The following is a 24,869-nucleotide window of genomic DNA, read 5'->3' as shown; positions in this document are numbered from 1 at the left end:
ACAGCAGGTTTCACATCTTTGGGTACAACTGTTTCCAGCATGGGGAGGGCCATATTATGAACACATGAAAATCCATGCTGAATCAGATCAAAAGCCTACATATCTCAGCATTCTGTTCACACAGTGGCTAACTAGTTGCTTACAAGTGGGATGTCTGTGCACAAACGCCTGCCTGCTGATGGTCCCTAACAGCTGGTATGGAAAGGCTTACTGCCACCATTGCTACTCTTTTCATCCATGACTTCATCCCTTTCAAAGCCATCCAAGTTGGCAGCCATCGCTACATCTCATGGCAGCATATTCTACAAGTTAGTTATGTACTCTGTGATGAAGTGCTTCGATTTATCTGTCCTGAATTTCTTAAACTTTTCTTCCCATTCGGGTTCATTAAATGATTCTAGGTTCTAGTATTATGAGAGAGGGAGAAAATCCCTTTTGTGCCACCCATCTTATACCCAACCTATGAAAGGTCATTTTCTACCTGCCACTCCTACAGTGGCTGAAGCAGAAGGCAAGGCATGGAAAGCCCTAATCAACATTAGCATGACTGAATACACAAGGATTCAAATAAAGACATGATAAAGGTCTGGCCTTTATCATCAAGGTTCTGGAATGGGATGGACAATTCTGTTAGTTTTGGATTCTTTCACATTTCAGTTTCTTATAATTAGAAGGGTTTTCCATCTTAAACATGAGGGAAACTCCGAAGATTGCTAAAATTCTTATTAAAAATGATTGCAAGTGAAATGTGTACCCATTCCTGGTGGAAATGGATTTTGGAGGTCATTCAGTTCAGGGAAGATGTCACTACAGCATCCCTGACAGATGGCCCTCCAGCCTATTAAAAATTATTCCAACAGAGAGTTCACCTTCTGAGGCAGCCACTGTCAAAAACCTCTTACCCATTAAGAGGTTTCTCCTAATATAAAATCCTTATCTTTGCAATTTCACTTATAAAGCCTAGCAGAAATCTGGATTTTAGCGATTTTGACCAATTAGTTTTACTCCTGCACTCTGGAGCAATAAAAACAAATCTGATCCATCTTCTGCCTGACAACACTTCAGATACTGGATATACGACATGGTCATATTTTACAAGGGGGTCATATTTTATAAGGTTTTAGTAGGTTCCTCCCTAAAGATACTGTACAAATCAGTTTGCTATGGACAGAAGCCTAAATCCATTGATTTCATTAGGACCAACTAGAGGAGACCATTGGGACAATAAGATTTATGTAAATGTTGGCTTCGCTATTTAACCTTTCCTCTCTAGTGAGGAAACAGCATGGCAGAAGATATAAAGAGGAAAACAGAACTGTGTTTGCTTATTTCTAGCCAAAGGACTTTGTGCAAGAGTGGTTTTGCGCTATTGAGAACTACTTCCAATTTTCACTGGTGCAACCTTCCTACTAGCCTTCCACACCATGTTGCATTCAGGAAAATCACCCATATCTCAAGAGTTGCTTTTGGGGTCTTCTGAAAGTGTCATCAGTGGGAAGGGGAACTGGCAAAGATTAAGGTCCCTTGAATGGGACCCAGTGCTCTCCATGGAGTCACAGGTGGCGTCGGTGGTCCGCACCGCCTTTTTTCACCTCAGGCGGATAGCCCAGCTGCGGCCCTACCTGGATGTGGGGGCGCTCACCATCTTAGTACACGCGCTCGTAATCTCAAGATTAGACCACTGTAATGCGCTCTACGTGGGGCTTCCTTTGAGGTTGCTGCAGAAATTACAGGTGGTGCAGAATGCGGTGGCCAGATTACTCAGTGGAGTGAAAAAATTCCAACATATTTCGCCCACTCTGGCCGCATTGCATTGGCTGCCTATCAGGTTCCGCATCGACTTCAAAGTGTTAACGCTTACGTATAAAGCCCTAAACGGTTTAGGGCCTCGATACCTGGCAGAACGCCTACTCCCACCAAGTTCTACCCGGGTCACATGGGCGAGCCAGGAGGTGAGGCTGAGGAGCTTAATGCCGAGGGAGGCCCGAAAAGAGAAAACAAGAAATAGGGCCTTCTCGGCGGTGGCTCCTCGCCTTTGGAATAACTTACCTCCTGGTATTCGCGGAGCTCCCTCGCTGGGCACCTTTAAGAACCTATTAAAGACTTGGATGTTTCGGCAGGCCTTCTCACCAGATTACTCTTGATTTTTTTTCTCTCCTTTATTGTTTCCCTACTTTTAATTGTTGTTGTAATTATGCTGTTTTATGTTATTGTATTTTATCTTTGTTGTTGGCCGCCTAGAGTAGTCCACCACGACTAGATAGGCGGGATATAAATTAAATAAATAAATAAATAAATAAATAAATAAATAAATAAAGTGCTCTTTCATAGGTTCACTGCCTCCACTGAATGCAACTCAAATGCTCCATCAGTGATGAAGCTTTTGATTTAGGGTAAAAACAAATAATCAATCCAAAATTGAAATAAATAGGATTACATAAAATAAAGCTCCTAGTTGTAGACAGTAGGCTTCTCATTATTTTAGCAGAAGCATCTGCCCATCCCTAAATGCCTTCAACCTTTCCACATACTGGGGGTGGGGGAGAGATATCAAATTATTATGGATATTTTATCAATTTTTACTGTTAATTTTTAGGTTTGCTACTGATTCCCGTTTTTAAATTAAATGAAGCAGCTGCAGAAATTACTTGCTGCAGTGTTAGAGGAGTCTGAAATTATGGCTTAATTACTTTTTCAATCTGTTTATGGTATATGTAACATATTATTTTATACTCTGCTTTAAAGTTTTCTGTTAAATAGATGCCAGCATAATAGCAAGCTGTTGAAAAAGCTTCCAGGTTAATAATGGGCCATTGTATTACTGCTATTCACAACTAGGATAGACCCATAGATAGCATGAAATTTATGTAAATATTGATTGATGATTCAGCATTTAATTCAGTAGGTCTTCTCTAGTTCAGTAAACTAGCACTAAGACACATGCTGGCCAATAATAAACAATGTCTGGAAGCAAAGGATGGGGAAATATCTCAGTTTCTTTTCTTTTCAATTATTTTAAATCCACAAGTTCATTTGGGATATGTGCATACATTGGAGAATGAACTGAAACAAAATTCTTTTCACCCACACAACCCAAATTCCGTAGATACAGCTGCTTCCAGCATGAAGCAGTATTGCATCTACCTACAATGTAGGTGTTGGTAAAGGAGGAATCTTGGGGTGGGAAGCAGGAGAGAAATGGTAAGTCTAGCCAGCAACCCCAACATAGTTGAATGCCAGCCACAGAGACTGGCGAAATGTCAAGAAGAACAACCTTCAGAACACGGCCAAAGATCCCGAAAAACCCACAACAACCAACCCCAACATAGTTGAACACTAAGATAATCAAATCCAAACTTTCAATGAGTTAAACATTCAAGCCTCTGGACCTGGGCAGGTCTATCAATTTCCATTTTAATCACATTGGGTAGAGGGTTTTAAAAAAGAAAACATTAAAAACCAGTCTCAAATTATTTCCATCCCAAATGTGAAGACATGCCACACTACATCAGACTAAATTTGATTTGAAGAAGGGTGCTGGGGCCTACATTTGGGGCTCCGGGGACTATAGTTTTCACATCTCTGCATATCAATCTCAAACCATTCCCAGTTGGTGCTGGGCTCCCTGGCTCAAAACAAATGTCTTTGTATGTATGTTGGATTTATGTATGTGCACTAAAAAGATGGTAGTGAAGGATGAAGGCCAAGGAAATCTCATTAACGGGTACTGAGAAGCACAGTACCTCTTACTAGTTACTATCGGTAGTCTTATCATCCAGGATGAATTCTGAAATATGCACCCAAGGGGCAGAACTCTCCATTTTGCTACACTAACACAGCAAGAACCTTAATAATACATTAATTTGGTTGAGTGAACTGAACTTGAATTATATGCAAAGGCAAGCTGGAGACCACAGGTATTTAACCAACTGTGACATATTACAGAGGGCTTTGCTCCAGTGTTTCCTACTGAACTTGGACATAGCAATTATAAGACCATACTGCAATAGAATACTTACTCCATATTTCTGGGGAAGGTGAAATAAACTAATCCAGTGTATCTATTTAATTGCTTTTGTTCGGCAATGGTTTTAAACAATATCAGGTGACAGTATGGTAGATCATAAAGGAGACCATTCAGAAGACAAATCACATTGTGAATGTGTATGCCTCCGGTTCATGTTTTCACTGCTGCATAATATTTTTAAAAGAGTTTAAGGTTTAGTTGGGGCTTGTGTTTGAATAACAGAAGAGAAAGTGGGAGAAGTTGGTAAGTATGGAATATTTATACAGGGATCTTTATTTACTTATTTGATTCCTGCTTCTCTTCTGTTATGATTATGATTATGATTATGATTATGATTATGATTATGATTATGATTATGATATTTATTTATTTATTTATTTATTTATTTATTTATTTATTTATTTATTTATTCCTTCCTTCCTTCCTTCCTTCCTTCCTTCCTTCCTTCCTTCCTTCCTTCCTTCCTTCCTTCCTTCCTTCCTTCCTTCCTTCCTTCCTTCCTTCCTTCCTTCCTTCCTTCCTTCCTTCCTTCCTTCCTTCCTTCATTCCTTCATTCATTCATTCATTCATTCATTCATTCATTCATTCATTCATACAAAGGGTAACCTGTCTCCTTCTATAAATCTAGCTATTGTTCTGATCCTAAATATTTCCAACCTATCACCTCTTTACTCACCGTTTACAATATGTTTACATCAATTATTTCCTCAAATATCTATAGCTTTCCCAAACGCAACTGCAACCTGACAGACCAAAGAAGGGACTACATTAAGAAGTCCTATGGCTTCAAGGAATTGCTCACTCTTGATTCCTCCATATTGAATCAGGCATGTGATTCTGTGCCCCACTCATTTGAAGATTTACAAACCTGATAATAGGATTATTACTTTACTGTCTAGATCCATGACGAAATGACAAACAAAATTAAGGTGAAGTGTAACAATCTATTTATCAGAAAAGTTTTTTTAAGGGTGCTTCTTTGAGGATTCTGGTTCTGTCTGTCTGTAAATCCTCTATCTAGGCACCTTGGCGGTAGTTCTAAAGGAAGTTCAGCGATAGCTCTAAAGGCACAGCTAATTATCAAACAAATGCTTTGATGTTTCATCTCAATGCACATGGATGATATTAACTTATTTGCAAGTTCTCCTGATAAGCTGAATAGTCTCTTAAACATACAGTAGTTGAATCTTGCAGTACAGATATCAAAATGAAATTTAGTGTTGATAGATGTGCTGTTAAGCACATTCAAAGGGACAGACTTTCAGAGAGCAGTGACTACGGTACTAATGAACAATTAGGAGCAGAAAACCTGTAAGTATCTAGGCAGCCATTAAAATCTCAGTGTAAACCATGAGGAACTTAAATCCTTATTCAGGAATAGATGCAATTAAGGTGGTACTCAAATCAGAACTTGGTACAAAAGAAAAAAAAATACTGCTACAAATAGCTGGGCAACCCCAAAATTAACACATTCTTTTGGAATCATGGACTGAACATATAGTGATCTTGGTAACTTAAACAGAAGAACTCAAAGCCTCGTGGCGCAGTGGCTAAAACGCTGTACTGCAGCTAAAACTGTGCTCACGACCTGAGGTTGAAATCCCAGGTAGCCGGCTCAAGATTGACTCAGCCTTCCATCCTTCCGAGGTTGGTAAAATGAGTACCCAGCTTGCTGGGGGGGCAATGTGTAGCCTGTATAATTAAAATTGTAAACCGCCCGGAGAGTGCTTGTAGCACTATGGGGCGGTATATAAGTCCAATAAATAAATAAATAAAATAAAATAAGTTCCCCTGTCCAAATCCTGGTGCCACCATCCAGAGACAGATACAGAGAACCTTTATTTGCCACATAGGCATGGACTTGTTGACCTCAAGAATCTCTGTATGGTAGTCAGATTTTGGAACTGTTTCTATGGGAGCATTGTCCCACTTCATCAGATGGTAGAAAACAATAAAGACTAAAAGTATCACAACTTGCACGTGAGAGCCAACATGTTGATGAAAGAACCACAGCGCAGGTGTTTGTGACTTGAGAAACCAGTAGATTGACAGCACCCCAGTTACCTCCTGGATAATAATGTCCATAAGCAATAAGCAACAATGAAACATGTGGCTTAAATTAAGCCATCTTAGGCTGAAACTGAGGGATTCATGTATAGAATCCAAGACCAAGTTATTTGCACTATCAGAAAATAATTATGAAATAAGGCATAAGTGATTTATTCAGAGTCTGTCATGAGTCCAAAGAAACAGTTCATCATATAATAGCCAGATGCTCTAAGCCAGCATCAGTGGATTGTATATGCAGGCATAAGTTGGAAAGATCATTTTTCATATCTTTCCCTTTATATTATAAAGAGTGATGGGGATGACCTGTCATTCTGGCATTTCATGCTAGTTTGTCCTTCAGATGAGCAGGTGTTTGGGCATTCTGAACCACATCTCGTCTGCTGGACATCCACTCAAAGGCAGTGACTTTGCTTCCCTGCCTTGTCTCCTCTGGGCAGTGCCTCTAAGTGGGTACCTACTGGAGGAGGCAGGGCCGGGAAACGCCGAACACCTGCTCATCCAATGGATGAACTGGTAGTTTGTGCCCATCTCTTATTATAAATTCCAGCTACCTCCACTTTTAGAAAATGAAACCACAATACTGTAGTATACTGGGATGAGCAAGTTATGACGGATAAAACAAGTTTAATAAGCTGGCTATTATACTTCTGGATAAACAACAAAGAAAAGCATACCTTGTAGGGTTGGGGTTCGAATAACAAGCAACCTCAGAAGTACAGAAAGTACCAAATGTCCAAAGAACCAAACATTAAGCCAAGAAATTGGAAAAAATATGGAAACAAGTTCCTCATGTTAATTTCAGCAGCCAGACTTATTACAAAAATTTTGGCCACTTTTGTTATTGTTTAGTCATTAAGTAATGTACAACTCTTCGTGACCCTATGGACCAGAGCATGCCAGGCCATCCTGTCTTCCACTGCCTCCTGGAGTTGGGTCAAATTCATGTTGGTAGCTTCGATGACACTGCCCAACCATCTCGTCCTCTGTCATCCCCTTCTCCTCTTGCCAGCACAGTTGGTGGTGAAGGCTTCTGGGAGTTGCAGTCCAAAACTCCTGAGTAACCCAAGGTTAAGAACCAGTGTTTTAGATTGAACCCAGGTACAGTTTGAAGCTTTGTGCAATTAGCTGCCTGCCACACTTTCTGATGTGAGATGAGTCCAGGACTCTATACCACACTGCCTAAAAGACAAGCAGACCAGAGGTTCACAACAAAGATCTGCCATGGTGTTTGTATGGGTGCTCTACTGAATGTGTTTAGGGCATTTCTGTGATTGTTTCTTATCGAAACACTGTAAGCATATCTGGCATCCTCACTGTGCTTCAAGCCCTACTCAGAATCCCACCTGTAAGACCTGCACAGCACCCTATGAACAACTGGTGTAGTGTTTCAACAGTTCTAGGGTTTTTCATTAGTTAAGCAAATGTATCTTTGCAGTTGAAAAGGGGCCTGATTAAGAAGTTGTTTTCAATTCAAGTTCCTAACAGTTTCTTTGCATATTCATATGGACCTAATGGACAATACAATACACAGTAAAGTCCTGTTGATGTAACTTTGTGCAGTGTAACCCATTTAACTTAAAATAAAAGCATCCTACATCCCTCTTTTTTAGGTTCCAAGACTCCCTCCTCTGATGGGTGGGTGGAAGTCTTTAATAGTAAAAAGAAAAAAAATCACTGACATGTTTCTCATGTTGGTCCTGATTCCATCAGCATCAATCTGTCACTAATATTTTTTTCCTATTAAAGGCTCCTCTCCCTGCACCACCATCCTCAGGCTCCCAAAGGCTTCCGCAGAGCAAAAGGGCACCCTAGGGAGCCTCAAGTTCTAAAAGGAGGGAGAGAGGAAGCTTTTAATTGCTTTAAATTAAATGCTGTCAGCACAAAGTTAAGCAACAGGATTCCCCCCTCCCACATTCCTATTGGTCTATGAGGGGGGGAAATCCAACCAGAGTGAGACTATAATAGTATGTTGGTTAGATCACACTCCAAAGAAGAATTTAACTTTTCAGTTTCATGGGTCTTCTCTACTTCTATATGAAAGGAGCAGAATGAGAGGAAAAAGAGGTTGCTAGTAGGGAGCTCAGTCAAATACCTGCCAGCAATATGTCACAATCTAAGATGGTGATGCAGAAAGCTCTTTGCAGACAGGTGTATATGCTTCCTTGAACTTTAAAGCTAATTAGCATCAAAATAACAAATGGTAATTACATAGGGGCTCTCTCCCCCACTCTGAACTACATTGTAATCCAATACGGTATCAACAATGTACCGTTTCTTTGGATTTTTTTTTTACTTTGCTAGTCAGTTTCTTTGATTGTCATAATGCAGCCAATTAAGGCAGTTTTCCTCTTTTGTTGTTCACAGTAGAGTGAGAACATTTGAACAGTTCCTGAAAACAAGGCTCTCGATCATGTTTATCATTTTGTGACATGCTTTACAACACCTTAAAAATTCCAGCTGCATGGCAATGTGGCTGTCCTAGGTATTTAGTCCCCAGCGTGCATCGGTGATTTTATAATGCCTGTATCAGAGCACAGTGATTTAATTACCGGCATCAGAGACTGTGGCTTAGAAATTGCTAATAAAAATAAAAAGTTAATGAAATGCATGTTTTCCCTCGCTCTTTTTTAACAGCTCCACCGTTTGGGATTCCTTCTATTAAACAATAGGTACTGTAGGTATTTTTTTTATTAACAATTATATATCCATTCAAAAGGTAGGGGAGAGAGGGAATTTAACACTGTAGTTTATTTTTGGTGGTAAAATAACTGATAATGTGCTCCAGTGAGGACCTAGAAATGAAGTGTGTGCAGTAACTGCAAATTAAGAATACAAGAACTGGCTTCTTAGTAGACTTTAGTGGGAAGTAGAGATAAGATATTCATTTGCTTAGAGAAATATTCACAAAAATTTGCAGAATATGTATTCTATTTATCATACAGTAGGTATTCCGGGGACATAGTGATATCATTCAAATATGCTCAGTCATAGATCAGCACTGGCGGGGGGAGATTTTTCATGTTACATTGTTTTTAGGTAACCAGTGGGAGTTGTACATCATGGTGGTGGTTGGGACAAGAGCGTCTCTCATCTCAAATAACAAAAAGTTATTTATTAGCATTAATGTTATGTGGTGTTTTACAGATTACCTGTTACATTTTAGAGCAGCAAGAGGTTCCTGGTTGTCAGGAGTTGATATAAGAGAAATGCAGAGCACTTTCTGCTGTTGCCCTCTCTACTCCCTCTGTCCTTGGAATGGAAAGGAGGAAAAAAACAAACAAAATGAAATATGATGCTGTATTGCTGAGTTTCAAACCACAACATGAAGTGTGGCTGACAATTGATCACACTTTCTGGTGTGGCTTGATACTGAACAATATGCTGACATGTTTTCTGCATCGGTCTTTCCCCTTCACAGAACTGCAAGGGTCATGATAGTAGCCATGTATAGGTAATGATGTAAAAGTTTCTCCTTTTTTATTTGGGAGTCTTGCTGAAAGTAGCTTTTTTACTTCTCTGGAGATGTGTGAGGAGAAATGGAATTCCCCTTGAAAATTTGTGCATTTATGAGACAGGTTGAAGAGATATAGTGATGAGAAAACCATCCACACATTTTAAAATGGAGATGGTTAAAAATGCCTGTCATTGGAACAGTACTCACACTTTAAACAACAGGGGAAACTGTGCACGTTATATAAAAGTGTGCCTTTTGTAAGTACTGTATGTGCATTAAAAAGTAATTTCTAAGTGGAAACATTAATAGCATTTTACAACCTGATACTACACAAGGACAAGAAGTTAGTAAAAGTAAGCTTCCTATATATATCTTGTCTTCCTTAAATGAGGTAAACAGTAACAATCACCATCCATTATCATTGTTTGTTACATGCAAAAAAACCCACACATCTTTGTTAATCATTTTTTATATTATAAAAGAAATACTGTTATGTCCCTGTTATCCCAAAAGATAACTCATTATGTATAATGACTCTCTCTCTCGTTTGGGTGACTCTCTCTCGTTTGGGGGGGTGAGCTTGGCCACTAAGAATGGGGTTCGCAGCTTGGGGATCCATCTGGACCCAGCGCTCACCATGGAAACGCAGGTGGCGTTGGTAGTCGGTACCGCCTTTTTCCATCTTTGGCGGATTGCCCGGCTGCGACCCTACGTTGATACGGGGGCACTAACTACCTTGGTGCATGCGCTCGTAATCTCAAGATTAGACCACTGTAGCACACTCTACGTGGGGCTATCTTTGAGGCTGATGCAGAAACTCCAGGTGGTGCAGAATGCAGCAGCCAGACTCCTTAGTTGAGTGAATGGAGTGAGAAAATACCAGCATATTTCACCTACTCTGGCCACACTGCATTGGCTGCCCATTCGGTTCCGCATCAACTTCAAAGTTGTAATGCTTACTTATAAGACCATAAACAGTTTAGGACCTCGATATTTGGTGGAACGCCTGCTCCCACCAAGCTCTACCCAGATCACCCGTGCGAATCAGGAGGTGAGGCTGAGGAGCCTGATGATGAGAGAGGCCCGGAAGGAAAAGACATGAAATCAGGCCTTCTTAGCGGTGGCTCCTCGCCTCTGGAACAACCTTCCTCTGGAGATTCGCACGGCCCCTACATTGGGTATCTTTAAAAGCCAGCTAAAACATGGATGTTTATTCAGGCCTTCCCTCCAGTCAATACTTGATTCTTTCTTCTTTATCTATTTTTACTTTACTTTTCTGGTTTTTACGTTTTCATTTGAAGATTTGTGTAACTTTGTGTTATTTTAATTGTTTATATTATATTGGAAGCTGCTCAGAGTGGTCGCATAGACTAGATGGGCGGGATACAAATCAAATCAAATCAATATAACATTAGTGCATTTTCTCATGTAATACTTCCAGTGTTTTGACACACCCTACTCAGGGAGCTTCGTTCCTTGCTTTAAAATATTTATATTCCACATTTATCATAAAACACATGTCTGACTCAAGGCCCAGGGGCCAAATCCGCCCCATTGGGCCATTTCATGTGGCTCTTGCTGTGTTGCCTGCTACTGTGCAGTACACAATATGCAGGCACTTAAGTCACCAATAATGCTCCATAAGGATGCTGAGAATCTGCCCAGTGGGACTTCTAATCCCAGCATTCCAAGCAGCGAAGAGTCAGAAAGTGATAATTGAATGAGGAGAATTATATTTAATATGATAAAGAGTAGATATATTTATATAGTCTTACAGATACAACCGGCCCTTTGAGGGCAACCATAATGCCAATGCAGTGCAAGAAGAAATTGAGTTTTAGACCTCTGTCCTAAAGGATCCAAGGTGGCTTAGAGTATTAAAAAAAAGTTAAAAGCTAAGTAATAAATTATTACAATATTAAAAAATAATTAAACTAATATATTAAAACTCATAATAAGAGCAATAGCAAAAACACACTTCTTGAGTGAAAGTAAATCATTTTTGCCAGAAGTCTGAATCAGTCTCTTGCAAAAGGCTTTTCAAACTACGCTACGGAACACATAAAGCCCTAAGTTCCATATCACTCAACAAAAGTTCTCTTCCAAATGTTGACACCTATTTCCCAAAAAAACAATTAAATAACTACTTTCCCACCAGTGAATGCACTAGCACAATACAAAGAAGAGTTCATCTCAGCTGTATATAAAGGCCTGCTAATAAGGAAGCAGCTTCAGCTGAAGTACCAAGTAGAAACAGCACATACCCCAGACTTTTGGAAAGCTCCTGCCTTTAAGGCTTTTGATGTGTTGATTGGCCCCAACTGGGCACTTCCCAATGCAAGCAGCTTTGGGGTGGTAGTCTAGTTCTATCTTCTACTTTTCACCTTTTGCTGGGATTTTCTGTTGTCTGCTTCTGTGAAGGGATATCGTTCCAGAGATGCCACAGATGAGGGGGCTATTGAGTACCTCCACCATTTCCTCAAGGTGCTTGAAATAGCTGTGCTCAGTGACTATTCTGCTTCCCAGTTCATCAAGGAATGGAATACAAAAGATCTGAGAGTTTGGGGCTACCATCTTGGGAATGGTTTGACCTTTCCCTATGAAGGTGAGTCAGACCCTGTCAGTGCTATGTCTGGCTTTCAGACTAGTTCTTGTTGGCTCCTTGATTTCTCGTCTCTTTCCCCAACTAGTCCCCCAACTTGATATTTTGAGCTGTATGTCAGCACTTATCTTTCAAAGCATGTTTCTAATTCCAGAAAGCATATTTAATGCTACCTGCAATTTCCTACACAAAAGCCAAATTTTCAGTTCAACAACAGTTCAAAGGCGAAGCATTTTAAATTGCTAGCCCAATTAGATCTGCAATTACCACTTGCATATCCAAATGTGTGAGGTTTTATGCTCAGAATCTTTTTCTAAATGCTGTTGACAAAGATTCCTATCAGGTGAAATAGAAATGAGCCACAGCTGTCTTTAAGTGCAAAACATACCTTTTAACTTTCCCATTTAGATTAAATTAGTGGAATGTTTTCCAATTGTAAATAATATTTGATCTCTTCTCAAATGATATCCCCATCCCTATTCTACACCTCTAATCTTATGTGATGCTAGTCGCTTGATAATTTCAACCATTTAAGAAAAAAATAGCATGCTGTGTTGATTTGTTGTTTGTCATTTCATTTTTAATAATATGAGAACTTTGTTGATGAGTAGCAAGACTGGGGAGATTTCATAATAGAAGTTTGATGTTCAAAATGAAAAATTAATAATTTTGCTTGATGTGTTGAAAACTGATGAGCTGAAAATTAAGGAGAAAAAGATTTGGTTAAGCAGAGAAAGGAAACACATGCCGCTAAAGTTGGGATAAACGAGTGAGTCAAGCTTTTTGGGACAATATCATGAATGTCAACACTCAAAATGAGAGGAACCTGTTGAAAGATGCTAAAACTAATAAAATGGTAATTTCAAGGTATGTTTGAAGCAGGTGGGGAACATAATAGAATCCCTGTTCGTTGTGCGAAATATCAGATAAAGCAGTTCTGACTATTATGAAAAAGTGAATACAAGCCCATTAACAGATATCAGTCTCACAAAATATTCATAGAATTAAAGTTATGTGAGGTTGTATATTCTTACCTATGAGGCTGGGAAAAGATGGAGCCAACATAAGACTTATCCAGCTTTGATTTCTGTTTAATGCTGTATGCATAAATGCTCATGTGTAGAGATGGGGGTATTTGTATCTGTATTTAAATACCCCCGCATAGCTGGACATAACAAGGGTTCGGCTTCCTGGGGCGGGACCATCCACTCATGCATCCGCTGATGCTGCCACCAGCTCCACTCTCCATTCCAATCACTCTGGAACTCACAATCGATTAGCCACTCCTAGCAGGAGAGACTATTCTCCCTGCCAGCTGATGAATGGATAGCTGACCGCAAGCCCAGAGCAATTGGAAGGGAGAGAGGAACAGGTGGTGACAGTGGATGCGTGAGTGGACGTTCCGGCCCCAGGAGGCCAGACCCTCATTACGTCCAGCTGTGTGGGGATATTCGAATATGAATGCCCCCATCTCTATTCATGTGTTCTATTGTTATGCAAAGAAAATTTGGATCTCATGTATGCTATGTAACATCTCTCCAAGTGTCAGTGCATATACAATGAACATCTATGATTAAGAATATTTGGTCCTCCACTTGTTATTGGACTTCATATCCCTGACAAGGACTCAGGAGATCTGGGTTCAAATCACTTCTTAGCCATGGAAACTCACTGGTGGAGGCAATGGCAAAACTACTTGTTAAATATCTCACATACCTTTAATCACCATCCTTCTAATGGTGAAGAATGATAGGAACAGCAGTTCAACAGCTTTTGGTGTGCCACATATTTCCCACAGCAAGCCAAAGGGCTTATAGCTTAAGCCTGCATTTGGCCCTAATTTGTATACTGCTTTTCTCTCAGACAAGGCAATTTACAAAACTTCAAAAAAAAAAAAACACTACAGAAATTTAAATACAATCAAATTATAAACATTAACGCTGCTTTGGTTACCACATTGCTTTAACCGGAGGGAGAGATACCCTGATTTTCATATATATTTGCTCATCTGTTAACTTTGCTGTGCACTCATATTCTTTCTTTTCCACCTACCCCCCCCCACATAGAACACTTTCTGGGAGATTTACAGTGTAATTATGCAGCACACACAGACACCACACCAGTGAGCTCAGAAACTTTACTCATTTCAGAAGGATGGAAAGCTGAGTCAGCCTTGAGCTGGCTACCTAAATCTATTGGGGATCAAATTCAGTTCATGAGGAGAGCCTTGACTGCAGTACTCCAGTTTAACCACTGCACCAAAGGCTCCTGAACTCAGTTGTGGAAGGTGGCAGTTATTTCCTATGTGTTTGACCTAGTCGGGCATTCTAAATAATGGTTATCCAACACATAAGGAGAAAGTGCTGTGATTCTCCAATATATATCTGTCAGATCTGTCAGATCTGCTTTGATTTGTATTCCTGTTTTCAGCAGGGGGTTCGACTCGATGGCCTTTTAGGCCTGTGGCAACTCCATTTTTCTATGCAATCTCCCATTGTTAGTCAATTCATGTGAAAAGTAAGTGGATCTGAAGAGATGCTCCCTGGACTGAGAAAGCGTTCCTCTTGAACCTTGCACTTGTCATGGGAATAAAATGAAAATGAGTGGAGAGCTAGGACACTCTTCTTCTCACATACTTTTAAATTTTAAATTATGGGGAATGTTCCTCAGTCCAAAATGGGGAGGTCTACTCCAGACACAAGTTGTCGATACCAAAATAGGGCCATTGAGAAATGAAAAGTATCAGTATATACTTCAAGAAAGTGCAAACTGTCTTTAAATTTAAAGAAAACAAATGGTGACAAGCCTTTCCTCCTGAAAAGCCAAGCACAAGGAGATTGAACAGATTCAGCAGCCGTTGAATCTTGAATGTCTGTTGGAAAAAGAAAATGGGGTCAGAAGTAGGGGGAGGCAATAGAAGATAATTCCTTTCTTGAGCTTTGCTTTAAGTTCTTGAGGAACATAAGCCTGGAAACTGGCTGGCAAAAACCCTGAATAGAAACATCCCTTTCCGGGTGGTGGAGACACACTGCAACATTTTGTTGTACTATCTACCTCTGACCTCATATAGAGGCCAGCAGTCCATCACAGAGGTGGCTAGGCTGGGTGTATTGGTTTCTTTAAATTCCATTGTCCTGTCAGATTTTGATTTGGGACAAGGGAACCCAAATCAGGTAGCAGAACAGCCTACATTTCTATGTTTGCAGATTATAAGGAAAACTTTGTAGTGGTGATATTGCCCCTGTCAATCATTCAATTTGTCATTCATTCTTTCCAGAGCATTTCACATGTAGAGCAAGCTTTAAATTTTCAGTCTTACTGCAAAATTATAGGTCTTAAGTTCTTTTCCATTTGTTTTTTTTTATTTTTTGAAAGAAGTAGATTCTAACAGACAAGAGTAAGACAGCTAACATTACATGTGCATAGTTATCTTTTGATTTGAAGTAGTTGGCACAGCATTTATTTCTCCTTCCAAAGGATAATTGTGAAATGAGCACAGGCTTCCATTCAGTTTAAACATTTGCTCAGAGACACTTAATATGCCTTATCTCTGTTGCCAAGCAAATGAAATGTAGATAACAGACAGTCGGTCATTGCTGTCATGAAATCCTTGGTGTTTGGGAAAGGTGCTTTTTATATCTGTAGGACCAGATGAATATGTCTGCTACTGAAGAGGGATTAAGAGCAGGCAGAGTTTTACTATGCGATTCTTCACAGAGGTTTCAGCGGTAGCTGAGAAATCAAAATCTCCAAACTGTGTTAAACAACTAATATGTCCGCACTGTGTGAGTAAAACTACCAGGCATAGCTGCTAACTGGTGTGTTCTTAAGGAAAGATCTGTCCACTCTGATAATGGATGCTCAATTTAGATTCCAAGGCACTTTATAACATGAATTAAAGCAGAGAACAGCTATGTAGAAGGATAGTAAGTTATCCCATTAGAACTCAATTAAAGACATTGCCTCTTTAAAGACAAGCAAGAACTGTAGTCCAAAATCAAAAATTTACACCTGTGTACTGGAAATCAAGCCTTATGAAGAAAGGTGGTTTAGCTGTGGATTTCCTGCTTTGTCAGTACTTTGACTACACTACAATTCTATGATTTTATGCATTTTATGGGACCCAGTGTGATGTAGTCTATAAAATGTTAGTCTAGGACAGAGGAGATCTGGGCTCAAATCCCCACTCACGCATAAAACCTTACGGGGCATGGTGGTGGTGGCAGTGTTAAAACGCCCCTTGATCACCTCATACAGTTTGAAAACCTTTTCAGGGTTGCCATAAGTCAGAAGCAACTCGACAGCACATAACAACAATGGTGCATTCTATGCTTGCCCCAAAGTGGACATTCTTCACCAAAAAATGACAGACGAGGACCTATATTTGTACCCAGGATGCTAATATATAGGTAAATATGTAAGTTTAGAAATAATGATGAACGTATGAAAAAAAATAACTCATCTTGTCATAATGAAGTTTTTGACCAGTTGACCTGTATGACAACTGCTCTCTTTTCTTATACTCTCCTTTATTGTGGTCTTGGATTGTATAGCACCTCAAAGAGAAGGTGCCTTCAGAGAACAATCCTCTGTGATAGAGCAAGCATGGCTGCCCTACCTGATTGGCCATTGAATATTATTGCAACACTGGACACAGAGCAATGTCCTATATTCCATCTGATGCCTCATGAGGTGGAGCACTTACATGGCAAGGAATATCCATAGCTCTGTTCATTCCATTTCCTTCTGCATTTGCTACCTGTGGTGGACAATGCACTCTGCTTAACAATAGGACTGGACCCATCTTTCCCAGCCCTGTTATCCAGAAATGAGGCCAGGAATTGAATTCAGGTTGTTCTGTATCCAAAACATGTGATCTACTATAAAGCTATGCAATTAAGATGGTTACATATATTTTAATGGTACTATTAAAACAGTTGGAAAAGAAAGGAAACAATGGGCAGTTGGACACTATCCAGGATTAAAAAAAACAACCCAGTAGTAACAGAAACAAATCTACAGTGCATAAGATTCCTAGGAAAAACAGTAGCTATTTTATTGTCATCGGGTGTTTTAAATAGGACATGTTGATGATTTACATAGAAGCCTATGACTCATACAATATGTTACACGGCAGGAAGCAGAGAATGAAAATAGTAAAAAAAATAATCCTACAATCACTATAAGGTATGGGTGTTGATCATAGCGATTTTCTGTGACAGGAAAATGTATCCTTTGGGAGGTCTTATTAATACTTCAAAGCAGATTATACTATACCTCTCTGTGTGTTTACTTTATAGCAACTTTTGCCTTTTGACAGCTGTACCATTCAGATTTCTTGTTGAAAATTGTGAATTTAATGCTAAACCTTAAGAGTGATAAGTATAGAGTATATGGCAAGGAATCATACATTATTCAGGAACAGTGTTGAGCCCCCATGGATCATCTTTCAGAAAAGAATTTATTTTCAGATTTCCTGTTACATAGTTTCCATATTTCAATACTAATATCATCAGTTGTTTCAGATGGTAGACATCTCCTGCTAGGTTATAGGTCCGTTCAGGGTGTTGTTGTTGTCTGTGGGTTTTTTAATTTGTTTTTGTTCCAACCTAGAAGCAAAAAAAAAAAAAAAGTATACTCTGTCCACAAATTTGTTGAGAAAATGACCTTTGTATTTTATCTGGAAACATGTTATTAGCTTACCGACCATTTTGGCTGAGATTTTTGAACTGCTGGCTGTTGACAAATAAGCATGAGGCTCAAGAACACATTCTGTAAAGATATTTTGTTATATATAAAAAGATTTCTATTACCACCTAAAAGTTCCAAACTAAGAGTTGCTGTTAGATACAGCCATCTGTTGAAGAGACGGTGCAGCTTGTGTGCAAACATTTGAGGGCGCAATCAAAATGACTACTGATGTTGTCGTTTAGTTGTGTCCAACTCTTCGTGACCCCATGGACCAGAGCACGCCAGGCCCTCCTATCTTCCACTGCCTCCCGCAGTTGTGTCAAATTCATGTTGGTTGCTTCGCAGACACTGTCCAGCCATCTCATCCTCTGTCGTCCCCTTCTCCTCTTGGCGTCACACTTTCTCAACATCAGCGTCTTTTCCAGGGAGTCCTCTCTTCTCATGAGATGGCCAGAGTACTGGAGCCTCAGCTTCAGGATCTGTCCTTCCAGTGAGCACTCAGGGTTGATTTCTTTTAGAATTGATAGGTTTGTTCTCCTTGCAGTCCAGGGGACTCTCAAGAGCCTCCTCCAGCACCACGATTCAGAGGCATCAGTTCTTTGGCAGTCTGCTTTCTTTATGGTCCAGCTCTTACTTCCATACATCACGACAGGAAAAACCATAGCTTTGACTATGTGGACTTTTGTTGGCAAGGTAATGTCTCTGCTTTTTAAGATGCTCTCGAGGTTTGTCATCGCTTTCCTCCTAAGAAGCAGGCGTCTTTTAATTTCATGGCTGCTGTCTCCATCTGCAGTGATCATGGAGCCCAAGAAAATAAAATCTGTCACTGCCTCCATATCTTCCCCTTCTATTTCCCAGGAGGTGATTGTTTCTACTGATGTAGAACCAGTAAAGGCATAAAATAAGAATCAGCAAATATTTCTCCACATGGACTCTGCGAATAGTTATGACAGTGGAGGGTAGAATTCAATTAGGTAGGTTCTGACTAGGAAAGATGTTCTCAAAATTCAAGTGGCCAAGAAATTTGAAGGGTTTAGGTTTTGTAATATTAGTAAGTGTGACAAACCCAGACCTACTGGGATCTGCCACACATTAACTAAGCTGCCACCAACCATTCCCTACAAGAAGTCACACAGACCAGGGATGGATTTTCAAACAATAAAAAGAACAAGGTTTATTTAAATACACACACAGGCAAATAAAATGATCAGGTGTATAAAATAAAGTAACGTGGCTTATTCTCACTCATACATACACACAGTTTGGTTCACACAGAACCCTTAACTTGAAGCACAGACCCTGAACCTATCAGTTCTGGCTAACCAACAGACACCTGAACCTATCAGGTTGGTACTCTGACACACAGCAGTACCCTGTCTGACACACAGACTCCCACAACAGCTTCTTCTTCCCAGCTGCTGCTTCGTCACATCCCAGTGTCTCTCAGCATCTCTCTCACCACACAGGCATCACATATTTATACAGTACAGCCCCTCCTCCTGATGTCCCGCCTTCCACTCCCCATAGGATGGAACTTTCCCTCCAAACCCATGACAGACAGGTAACATCAGTGCTGTATGTAACACCTCCCCTCTTTATAAGTTGTTTTGTAGGGGGAAAGCTAAGGTGCTTTTCACCAAAAAACAACCTGGATAAAATACACAACAACAGTTATACATTCAATACCATATTATACTTACTCATACTTACATTCTAAGTTAAACATTTACCATTTAGGCATTTAAACATTTACCATATACATTACATCAATTTACCTTTATTCATACAAACCAAATTCAAAACCAGGTACATTTAACTTTTTGTCATCATTATATACACATAGTCCATATTCTTTCGCCGTCTTCATTCTTCAGGTCTTCTTGATAAGGCGTCAGCAACACAGTTCACTGACCCTCTGACCACCTTCACTTCAAAGTCATAGTCCTGTAGGTTTAAAGCCCACCTCATAAGTTTGCTATTGTGGGTTTTCATTGTCTTTAACCATTGCAATGGTGAATGGTCAGTACACAGAACAAAATGTCTTCCCCAGATGTAAGGCTTGGCCTTCTGGATCGCGTAGACTATGGCCAAACACTCCTTCTCCACGGTTGCCAAATGTCTCTCACCTTTTTGAAGTTTCCTACTCAGGTAGGACACTGGATGCTGGTCACCATTCTCATCCTCCTGGCACAGAACTGCTCCTACCCCGCTGTTAGACGCATCGGTGTAGATGATGAACTCCCGGTCGAAGTCTGGAGCACGCAGGACAGGATAGTTGATTAACGCCTCCTTCAACCTCTGGAACGCCGCCTCACAGTCGCTGGTCCACGGGATGCGGTCATCAGCCTTCTTCCTCGTCAGATCGGTCAGCGGAGCCGCAATCTCGCTAAACCTCGGGATGAACTTTCTGTAGTAGCCCACCAACCCAAGAAATGATTTGACTTTTTTCTTGGTGTTGGGTCTAGGCCAATCACGAACAGCTTCTATTTTGGCCTCCAGGGGTTTTATCATTCCTCCCCCTACCATGTGACCCAAGTATTTTATTTCTGGGCTACCCAGCTGACACTTGCTGGCCTTTACTGTTAGCCCTGCTGCACTTAACCTCTGCAGCACTAACTCCAGGTGTATCAGGTGATCTTCCCAGGTATTACTGAAGATCCCTATGTCGTCAATGTAGGCCACTGTAAAGTCACTGAGCCCTGCCAAGGTCTGGTCCATCAGCCTTTGGAATGTGGCTGGTGCATTTCTGAGACCAAAGCTCAGGACTCGAAACTCATAGAGACCAAAAGGGCTGCAAAAGGCAGTCTTTTCTTGATCCCTGGGATCAATTCTTAATTGCCAATATCCCTTTACCAGGTCCAATGATGAGATGAACCGACAACCCCCTATGGTTTCAATCAGGTTGTCTAGCCTGGGCATTGGGTAGGCATCAGGAGTGGTTACACGGTTTAATTTCCTGTAATCGACACAAAACCTAATGCTCCCATCAGGCTTGTCCACAAGGACTATCGGAGAGGACCAAGGACTAGAAGAGGGGACGATTATGTTCTCCCTCAGCATCTCGTCCAGCTCCTTCCGCACCTTGTCCCTATAGGGTCCCGTTACTCGGTATGGGGATACTGCCTGCGGGGGTGCATCCCCTGTGTGGATCCGATGCATCACTCCCTTCACTATCCCCGGCTTGTTGGAAAACACCTGTTGATATTTACTAAGCAGCATTTTTAGTTCTTGCTGCTGGTCTTGGGTGAGTGCAGGACTGATCTTTACCTCCTCTGGGTTGTATTTTACTTCCCCTCTACCCTCCCAGAAGGGTAATTCCGCTTCCTCACTCTCAGCTGCTTTTATCGCGAATAAAACCCTCTGTTCCCCTCTGTAGTAGGGTTTTAGGGCATTCACATGAACCACCCTCCTTGCTTGGTTCTCCTCCTGCTCTATTAGGTAATTCAGGTCTGACATCTTGGAAATGACCCTATATGGTCCTGCCCATTTGAGCTGCAGTTTGTTCTCTCTGCAGGGCCTAAGCCAAAGCACTTCCTCCCCTGGGTCAAAGTGCCTCTCTCTAGCTTTGTGGTCATACCATGTTTTCTGTCTGACCTTCTGAGCTTGCAGGTTTTCTGCTGCCAGCTCTAGATTTCGCTTTAGGTCATTCATCAAGGTGTCTATGTATGTCACTACGTCTTGTGGGTCATCCTGGGTGATCTGCTCCCAATCTGGTTTGATCAAATCAAGGGGCCCTTTCACCCCTAAGTGTGCAGCAAACATGTCAGAGTGACCCCTTTGTAAGATCATGGGGCGATACTTTTCAGGTACCACCAGCTGACTTCTGATCCCATCTCCCCCTTTTGAGATATTCCTCAGGGTTTCTCTATATAAAATCCCCTTTTTCTCCAGAAATCTCACTGGGGTTTCAGGTGTTAACTGGGCGTCAGTCACCTGTTCAAAACACTTTTGGAGAGTGGCGTCTGCCTTTTGCTCCTGTCCAAATCGGCTGTCTGTGGTCAAGGTTTCCACCACAGCTTCTGAACTCCCCTCTGCTTCCGTCTCTGGCTCATCATTACCCCCCTGAACTGTCCCTGTGGTGGCTTGTGAGCGTGTAATCACTAGCACCCGTTTCACATGTTCAGCTAGGTCATTTCCCACGAGCACGGCTGCTGGCAGAGTTGATGAAATCGCTAGCCGCCAAGCTCCCCTCCAGCCTTGAAAGTTGACAGGCACCTCTGCTACTGGCAGAGAGATTACCTGCCCCTCAATCCCTGCCACCTTCATGCTCTCATTTGGGATTATAAACTCCCTAGGAATAATATCTGGATGGCACAGGGTTACCTGGGAACAAGTGTCCCGCAGCCCCCTATACTGACGGTCAAGTATTCCTACGTCCACCCCTGCTGTCTCAAACAACTGAGAATCTGTTTTTACCAGCAAGCAGCGCTTTACCTCCACAAGAGGACCATTTTCCTCAGCCTGATCAGCAGAGGTAGCTGTTCCAGACTGAGTAGTCATGGCAACAGGCTCCCTCAGTGACACTGAGCTTTGCTCTTTCTGGACACAGAACACAGCTTTTGGCTTGGTCCCACTAGAATTCTGAGGCACCATTCCTTTTAGCTGCTTCAATTTCTCACACTCTGAGATTAGATGACCCTTTCCCTGACAGAAATAGCATTTTCTGGTGTATTTTGATTCTCTCTCATCTTGTTTTGGTTTTCCCTCCAAAATCTGAGGTCTTAGTTTCATGTCTGAGGGCTTCCCTTCACCATGGGCCCCTCCCCCTTGCTGGCTTTTCCCTGGTCCCTGAGAGTACTTGCTGTAGGTTTCTTTGGGTTTACCTACAGATTTCCCCTCACCCAAGGGCTTTCTTATTTGGGAAATAAAATCTGCAATCTCTGCGGCTGCTGCCACAGTTTTCGGTTTCCTTTCCCTCACCTGGAATTTCAATTCCCCCTGCAGGACTGAATAGAACTGTTCCAGGGCTATCAAGTCTTTAAGCTGCTCATAGGTCTCTATTCCCTCCTGCGATAGCCATTTCTCAAGCAGCCTCACCAATTGGGCCCCCACTTGGGTAAAAGTCTGCTCTGGCTTCTTGGTGAGGGACCTGAATCTTTGTCTCAGCTGCTCCGCATTTATCCCATGTCTGGCAAACACCAGTTTTTTAAACTCTGCAAAATCTTTCATCAGTTCCTCAGGCATCTCGGCATAAACCTCAGCCAAGCTACCACTGATTAAAGATCGCATGATGGTCATCTTCTCAGTTTCCCTCACTGAGAAGTCCACAAACGCTCTTTCCACTAAGGAAAAGAACACCTCAGGACAATCTCCCTTGTGGTACACAGGGAATTTCTTCAGATCAGCCTTAGACAATTGGCCTCCCTCAGAATCCCTATTGTTATTATTGTTCTGATTCATCAGTTCCAGTCTTCTTAATTCAAACGCCATCTTCTCTCTCTGCAATTCCAATTCAAATTGTCTTTGCCTTTCCCTTTCCCTTTCCTCCATTTCCCTCACCCTCAGTTCATGCTGTTGGGCTAGGAGTATCTTTCTGAGTTCTGGGTTCTGCTCTCCTGTGCTGTCACCTTGCACTGAGCCAAATTCATCCTCAGAACCTTGGTCAATCTGGGGGTCTTTCACTTCACTCATTTCGGCCATCTGGCTTCGAGTCAAGGGCATAATCCCCCCTCAGAACAGGCTGCTTTAAAAAGTCAAGCCTCAAAATAAAACGACCACTTTTTTCCTTCTTGCCTCAGAACCAGCTCTCCCTAGAGACTGCTGCTGTTCTTCAGCACTAAACTTGTAACAGTATCGAGTCAGAGCCTACCCCCCTCTGCTGGGCCTCTCAGCTGGCAAGCTAGCTCACTGTTACTACGCAGTTTTGCCTCAGCTTTTTCCCGCCAAAACTAGGCTGCCTCAGAGCACCTTAATCTAAGTCTCCCCAGTTGGCACGTTCTTCTACTAGCGCACCTCCCCGTGAGGTACACCTAGAAGATTACCTACGCGCCTCAGATTGTCCCTGACTAGACCCCCCTCGCTCTGGGCACACTTGCCAAGGCTTTGCTGGACCGCTGGACAACTGGACCAGTCGTATCCCACCGCTGCCACCAATCAATGTGACAAACCCAGACCTACTGGGATCTGCCACACATTAACTAAGCTGCCACCAACCATTCCCTACAAGAAGTCACACAGACCAGGGATGGATTTTCAAACAATAAAAAGAACAAGGTTTATTTAAATACACACACAGGCAAATAAAATGATCAGGTGTATAAAATAAAGTAACGTGGCTTATTCTCACTCATACATACACACAGTTTGGTTCACACAGAACCCTTAACTTGAAGCACAGACCCTGAACCTATCAGTTCTGGCTAACCAACAGACACCTGAACCTATCAGGTTGGTACTCTGACACACAGCAGTACCCTGTCTGACACACAGACTCCCACAACAGCTTCTTCTTCCCAGCTGCTGCTTCGTCACATCCCAGTGTCTCTCAGCATCTCTCTCACCACACAGGCATCACATATTTATACAGTACAGCCCCTCCTCCTGATGTCCCGCCTTCCACTCCCCATAGGATGGAACTTTCCCTCCAAACCCATGACAGACAGGTAACATCAGTGCTGTATGTAACAGTAAGAAATTATTATGGTAATATTAAAGAAAGTAGATAAAATATTGAGTTTTGTGCTCTTTCCTCAGGGAAAAAATGGAAAAGACAGCTTTTGGGCTCAGCATATGCAGACATTAAAAGAAAATCATTTTATTTGTTGCCCTTCTGACTTATGAAGGCTCTGTGAATTAGTGACCTTCAGTATTTCCTATTGTTAAGAGGACTGCTCAACTCTTGCAAACTCAAGGCCATGGTTTTTACTTTTACATCAGCAGATTTCTGTCATTGCAGTAGGTTCTGTTTGATAAGGGTGGAACTCAGCCCCAAAGCTATAACAGCCCAATTCAAAGGGGTGGCCCAGGCTATCTGACAAATTATATATTTCCATTTGAATCTTCTCAGGTTTTAATACCTTTGGGGA

General features: G+C 41.5%; 1 protein-coding gene across 2 annotated transcripts in view; it reads left to right on the top strand.

Moving 5' to 3' along the window:
• Positions 1-24,869, top strand: part of SCHIP1 (schwannomin interacting protein 1) — a 525,056-nt gene that overhangs the window by 229,191 nt on the left and 270,996 nt on the right. The window lies entirely within an intron of this gene.

This window comes from Pogona vitticeps, chromosome 3 (genome assembly GCF_051106095.1).
Source record: "Pogona vitticeps strain Pit_001003342236 chromosome 3, PviZW2.1, whole genome shotgun sequence".
NCBI classification, from domain to species: Eukaryota; Metazoa; Chordata; class Lepidosauria; order Squamata; family Agamidae; genus Pogona; species Pogona vitticeps.
Note: the sequence above shows the minus strand (reverse complement) of the source record. Positions and strands in the feature narration are given on the sequence as shown.